This window comes from Silene latifolia, chromosome 4, assembly GCF_048544455.1.
Source record: "Silene latifolia isolate original U9 population chromosome 4, ASM4854445v1, whole genome shotgun sequence".
NCBI lineage: Eukaryota > Viridiplantae > Streptophyta > Magnoliopsida > Caryophyllales > Caryophyllaceae > Silene > Silene latifolia.
The window spans coordinates 64,842,101-64,849,532 of NC_133529.1; the positions used below are offsets into that span (position 1 = coordinate 64,842,101).

Here is a 7,432-nt window from a genome sequence, read left to right on the forward strand (position 1 = left end):
TATTATAATCGTACATCCATTAGATGATCAACGTCATTGATTATGATCAATTTCGTCAATTTTGGTATTTTGTAGTTTGATGGTTTTTGCGGCTTTTTCTATGTTTTTCGCGGAAATATTTGTGTTGATTTGGGGAAAAAATTTTGGAAAGTAGAGAGAGAAAGAGATATTTTGGTTATTTTGGTCAAAACAGTCAGGTTTCTCACGTACAAAATTGGAGGTACGTATCCCGTGTATTTTTTGTTTAAAATCCTACTATAGGTCGTTCTCACCGTTTGCACCGAGTGATCGTTCTCACCGGATCCTCTCTCTCTCTCTCTCTCTCTCTCTATATATATATATATATATATATATATATATATATAGAGAGAGAGAGAGAGAGAAGAGAGGCCGGATCCGGTGAGGCCGCATAATTATGGCGAGGCGGCCGACCTCACCATATTCCTTCATGGGGTGATTTTCAATGTTTATTCTGGAAACTTAGGGTCATTCCTAACTTTTCTTTTGGCCCAAATATTTTCTCACACACAAAAGCCCAAATACTTTACTCTATGTCTCTAAAATATAACAAACAAAATTCTTAAGCTACAGCTTGTGAGACTACTTGATTTATCTAAGCTTGGACCTGATTTTGTGAACCCTATGCATGTTTTTGTGAATCTTGGACCTTATTTTGTGAATCTAAGACCTGAATAGGTGACTTTAGACATACATTGGCAATGGTAATTATTATATAATAATCGTATATTTATATCTGTTCATCTATGTGGGTCTCGAACCCACACCTTGCGCAATAGCACAATGCTCTACCTTTTGAGCTAATAGATGATATTGTACCAAAATTAAATTATGCATCAACAAGTAACAAAGACATGAAAACATTAGTAACTTCATGTACATGTGAAACATGACACATTGGCTTATACAACTATTTCTTACTATGAAATTAACCAATTTAAGTCCTACCTTCACAAAATCAGGTCCTGGTTTCACAAAAACAAGTTTCACAAAATTAGGTCTAAAGTTCACATAATCATGTCTAGGTTTCACAAAATCAGATCTAGGTTTCACAAAATAAAATCCAGGTTTCACAAAATCAAGTCGAGATTTCACATAATAAGGTACAAAGTTCACAAATCAGGTCCAGGTTTCACATAAACAAGTTTCACAAAATTAGGTCTTGAGTTCACATAATCATGTCTAGGTTTCACAAAATCAGATCTAGGTTTCACAAAATGAAATCCAGGTTTCACGAACACTGAAAATACAAGGTCTATGATTCACAAAATAAGAAAAAGAGCAAAATAGGTGATTTCGACCATTTTATGACCAAATTTCACAATATTACCTTCTAGTTTCACAAAACAAGCTCTAAGATTCACAAAATAAGGTATATGATTCACAAAATAAGAAAAAGAGAAAAATAGGCGATTTTGACCATTTATGACCAAGTTTCACAATATAAGGCCTAGGATTCACGAAACAAGGTTTATGATTCACAAAATAATAAAAAGAGCAAAATATGTGATTTCGACCATTTTGTAACCAAATTTCACAATATTACCTTCTATTTTCACAAAACAAGCTCTAAGATTCACAAAATAAGGTATAGGATTCACAAAATAATAAAAGGAGCAAAATAGGTGATTTTGACCATTTATGACCAAGTTTCACAATATAAGGCCTAGGATTCACGAAACAAGGTCTATGATTCACAAAATAAGAAAAAGAGCAAAATAGGTGATTTCGACCATTTTATGACCAAATTTCACAATATTACCTTCTAGTTTCACAAAACAAGCTCTAAGATTCACAAAATAAGGTATATGATTCACAAAATAAGAAAAAGAGGAAAATAGGCGATTTTGACCATTTGTGACCAAGTTTCACAATATAAGGCCTAGGATTCACGAAACAAGGTCTATGATTCACAAAATAATAAAAAGAGCAAAATAGGTGATTTCGACCATTTTGTGACCAAATTTCACAATATTACCTTCTATTTTCACAAAACAAGCTATAAGATTCATAAAATAAGGTATAGGATTCACAAAATAATAAAAGGAGCAAAATAGGTGATTTTGACCATTTATGACCAAGTTTCACAATATAAGGCCTAGGATTCACGAAACAAGGTCTATGATTCACAAAATAAGAAAAAAGAGCAAAATAGGTGATTTCGACCATTTTATGACCAAATTTCACAATATTACCTTCTAGTTTCACAAAACAAGCTCTAAGATTCACAAAATAAGGTATATGATTCACAAAATATGAAAAAGAGGAAAATAGGCGATTTTGACCATTTATGACCAAGTTTCACAATATAAGGTCTAGGATTCACGAAACAAGGTCTATAATTCACAAAATAATAAAAAGAGCAAAATAGGTGATTTCGACCATTTTGTAACCAAATTTCACAATATTACCTTCTATTTTCACAAAACATGCTCTAAGATTCACAAAATAAGGTATAGGATTCACAAAATAAAAAAGGAGCAAAATAGGTGATTTTGACTATTTATGACCAAGTTTCAAAATATAAGGCCTAGGATTCACGAAACAAGGTCTATGATTCACAAAATAAGAAAAAGAGCAAAATAGGTGATTTCGACCATTTTATGACCAAATTTCACAATATTACCTTCTAGTTTCACAAAACAAGCTCTAAGATTCACAAAATAAGGTATATGATTCACAAAATAAGAAAAAGAGGAAAATAGGCGATTTTGACCATTTATGACCAAGTTTCACAATATAAGGCCTAGGATTCACGAAACAAGGTCTATGATTCACAAAATAATAAAAAGAGCAAAATAGGTGATTTCGACCATTTTGTGACCAAATTTCACAATATTACCTTCTATTTTCACAAAACAAGCTCTAAGATTCACAAAATAAGGTATAGGATTCACAAAATAATAAAAGGAGCAAAATAGGTGATTTTGACCATTTATGACCAAGTTTCACAATATAAGGCCTAGGATTCACGAAACAAGGTCTATGATTCACAAAATAAGAAAAAGAGCAAAATAGGTGATTTCGACCATTTTATGACCAAATCTCATAATTACCTTCTAGTTTCACAAAACAAGCTCTAAGATTCACAAAATAAGGTATATGATTCACAAAATAAGAAAAAGAGGAAAATAGGCGATTTTGACCATTTATGACCAAGTTTCACAATATAAGGCCTAGGATTCACGAAATAAGGTCTATGATTCACAAAATAATAAAAAGAGCAAAATAGGTGATTTCGACCATTTTGTGACCAAATTTTACAATATTACCTTCTATTTTCACAAAACAAGCTCTAAGATTCACAAAATAAGGAATAGGATTCACAAAATAATAAAAGGAGCAAAATAGGTGATCTTATGGTAAAAATCATAAACCAGAGATGACGTTTAAGCAATTAAAAGATAGACCTATAGTCCGGTACTGCTTAAAAAAAAGCTAAGATTTGAAAGTGAATTTTCTAAGAATGAAAAGCTAATTGTTTTAGGAGATCTTGATTAAAGAGGGGCAACAAAGTAAGTGGAAGAAAAATGACATCAACTGGTAACTAAGTACTCCTTATGTTACGAAAGGAGAAATGAAAACAATGGCAAGCTGTCAAGAGTCAAGACTATGGTCGCAGAATATTTAGTTTTGATCAAAGTACACTTCTAAACTTAGTGGCCAGACATAATACGAAAAAAATAAAACTGATTCACACTTTCACAGCGTTCATCCTCCCATCTTGTTAGTCCCACTATTTTCGTAAGAATTTACAAGATTAAACATAGCAAGGCTTTTAAAAGTGAAGGTTATTTCAAGTTTTTACCTCAGTTTGGTTACGATAATTTAGCTATTATCTGTCTTGAAGCGGAGTATAGGGATTTTTAACGGGCAAGCAAGCAATCTCGACACACGTGCAACCTCTCCTTGTAGCCTTGTAACTCGAGCACAAAGCAAAAACACAAATTCATAGGTAAATTAGCACCGCATTGCACCTTTATGGCACTTAAAACCACAATTTACGCGCTTCACATTGCAACATCATTAAATAGTTCACGTGTTTCAGATTGGCGATCACAAAGCTTAATTATCAACAAAACCATCACCAGTTCAATGACTACTAAGTCCAGCGCTAATTTAGACAAATACAAACAAAATTGATCAAAAAAAAGTATCCAAAATATCATGACTAAGAAATAGAGAGTAGTCTATCTAAACATGCACCATAACCAATTTCTAAATTGTAAACCATGGAAAACAACAAAGTAAGTTAGTAGATACGCAATAGCATGTAAAAGTGTAGGGGAGAGAATTTTAGAGACGTATCACAAAACTGTTTCAGCTGTGTACGATGCCAGAGATGAAAACGGGCCTTATCGGACACAAAACAGGGCATGCCAATGTATCTAAGTCTCTAACATTAGTAATGATCTTCATTTTTTTTTTTTAAATATCACCATTTTCCGATCCGCTTTGAGAAACTTGGCAGATATCTAGACAAGAAAACACCTTTAGTCGAGGAACAAGATCACAAAACCTTTTCCTTATCCAACTGGTATTAGCTGAAACGGATAAATGCAAAACAAGCACGAAGTAGATAAAAACCGAGATTTCAGACAGATAGTTACCTCCTACTACACGCGTCATTCCAAACGAGATACACAAACACGGTAGAGTCAATCCAAAGAAGGTTCTCCATAGATCTGAACACAGGGTCTAGCTCTGGAACTCTAAAGTGTTAGATGGCATTGGCATTGTAATGAGGATTGCTTCTACCAAAGATGCACTAAATGTTTTGGCAATGGCTACTCACTGTGCATCTTCATCGAAGGTAAAAGCGTCACGATGATACTTCATTGTCGGGATTGCAGCAACCACAACTGGTTGACGAGCATCAATCCTTTGCTCTGGCTATCAGTAAATTGACAGAATGAACATCATTATCACACAAGTTGGAAGTGTAGGCTACCAAACAGGCAAACATAAGAAAGCTAATAAGAATGCTGAAACTTCAATAAGGAATTCCTTCTACTGTACTCCGTATTATTTAGAGATCGATGCTATAATAATACTGACAGAAAAGTGCAGGGAAAAATGACCTACAATTATTAGTTTGCCGAACAGATTTTGGATAATACGGTCTTATGGTAAAACAAGGTGAGTTATATTAAGGTTTTCGGACGCGATTTTGACTTGGAACATTTAAATGCTATCCCAAAACTTTGAACACAAAATCTCATTATAGACGTTTAAGCAATGAAATATTACCATAAAATCAGAAAAATATTACCATAAAAGATAGACCTATAGTCCAGCATAAACCTGTCTTTTACTTGATTCCTTGAAAATTCCCAAAACTTTGAACACAAAACAGATATAAGAGCATAAACCAGAGATGACGTTTAAGCAATTAAAAGATAGACCTATAGTCCAAGTCGCTTAAAAAAAGCTGCAAGTATGAGGAAAATTACCACTAACTGTAAGGGGTTCACATTGAACAGAGTTTTGTACTGGTCAGGACTGCCTTTGTCCCCAAAGCTAATCCTTCCGACCCCATCACGCCCAAAACACATGGAGAAGGATTCGGATGTGAAACCTTCTCTAGATAGTATGCTGGGTACTGATATGTTCTCCATACCAAGTCCAAATAAACCATTAGGAGCTGCCACATCCAGGAATGAGCCAGTTTGAACTCGCCCACAGCTGTAGATGCCTATATTAGTTTAAAAAGTGTAGAATAATTGCAAGAATGCAAAAATCGACGAACATGACTTAACACATGAGAAACCTTTTAAAATATTAGTGTGCGACGTCAATGTCAGTTAACTAATTCAAATATATAAATGAAGCTTATCCGAGTTCATTTGGTGTACTGCATCAAAGTATCAAACTGCTAAAGCTAAATTCAAAACAACGGACCCCGAGACTCCAAGTACTTACTATGTCGATCTCTTTGGAAGCTTGAGCAACTAGAATATTTTCTTGGTCAGAGGAACCATCTTCATCTGAAGATATATTCACATTGCTTGCAGATTCTTTAATCTCAGATTCTAGCACATCAATTGCACTCCTGAAAGAAAAGACGGTCTTGGTAAGATTCGAAAATATTTCAAACTTCTTGCCAGCGAGAATAGGAAAAAAATATCAATCAAATTACTCGGCTGTCTACTGTCACCGTCTAACTCAGACTCAGTGAACCGACTTTGAAAAACTTCCCAAGTGTTACAGACTTCCAGGTAAATGAATAGTTCAACGATATGTTCTGTTATCTCTATTATTTTCTTCTGAAACCAGTTTACATTAACACACATTGTTGAAATCAAGTACTCAATTTCTCTATATCACGATTCTTTTGTTTTTAATGTTTAGAGTCATTAGAAGCGTTGGCAAACTACATACCTGCACACACACAACGCTTTCCTCATATCTCCGGAAGCAGCGGCAACTTTCTGAAATCAAAATAGAAATATCAGATGTTTGAAACAGATAGGATTTTTCTTCACAACAGACACTTCTTAGCAGTTTAAATAGTCAAGATTTCAGTTTCACCCAAAAAATATATCAACCACCTAAGAATGGCCCGTTACCAAGAAAAAGATACTGAACGCAAGAAATACTCACTCTTGCACAGAGTTCCAAGGCTTGTTGTTGAAAGACCTGGTTAGGAAGTGCCTGCATAGATAGTACAGAACCGTATTAGGATACATGGTCTGGGCTATTTCGAGGCTTTTCCAAGGCTTTTGCAAATAGTACTCAAGCATCCCCGGACAGTGAGGAATAAACGAGCATTTTACGTCTCTATCATCTTGAAGAGCAGTTGAAAATACTCCGCAAAGCATTTTCGGAGAGAGAGAGTCGAAGGCAACCATGTCATCAACAAGTTCAACAATCGAAATTGCCTCATTTGAACTCCGAGAACATAGAAGGTTTACCAGTATACACATTTCCGACTTTATTGATTGGGAACAAGCAATTAGTATGAGCCCAGAGACCCATGATCCCAGCTCAAATGACAGCAAGTTATTTCTTGCACAAGCCCCACGCTTCCATCTCAGTCCATACTTCAAAGCTAGGAAATCATATCTCTGAGATTACTTGTTCAGAAATGACTTGTTCAGAAAACTGAGATGACTTGTTCAGAAATCCTATGCCCTGAAAAGATGATACATTGAGAAATCAACATATATGAACATGGTATAAACATCTGCAGTTTCTGTTTTTTATCAACAAATTTTCAGAAATAGCATATCTCCTACCATCAAACAAGCATAGTTTTAAATATCAGCCGCAACATCGATCAAAACATACAAAATAAGAGTCAAACTCAGTAATTAAACTAAATAAATAAGGTTATGACCAAAACTTAAGAAAATAATTAAGAAAAATCGAAATTGAGGTATGAAATAGTAAAGAAACGGAAAGAAACATACGA

The 7,432-nt window shown here is 34.4% G+C and overlaps 1 long non-coding RNA gene across 1 annotated transcript; it reads right to left on the bottom strand.

Moving 5' to 3' along the window:
* Positions 1–5,916: 5,916 nt before the first annotated feature.
* LOC141652267 (uncharacterized) lies at positions 5,917–6,673 on the bottom strand. Its single transcript, XR_012547087.1, has 3 exons — positions 6,622–6,673; positions 6,400–6,449; positions 5,917–6,070 (listed from the first exon to the last, which is right to left on the bottom strand). It is a non-coding gene; the product is annotated as an uncharacterized LOC141652267 (long non-coding RNA).
* Between the last annotated feature and the right edge of the window lie 759 nt (positions 6,674–7,432).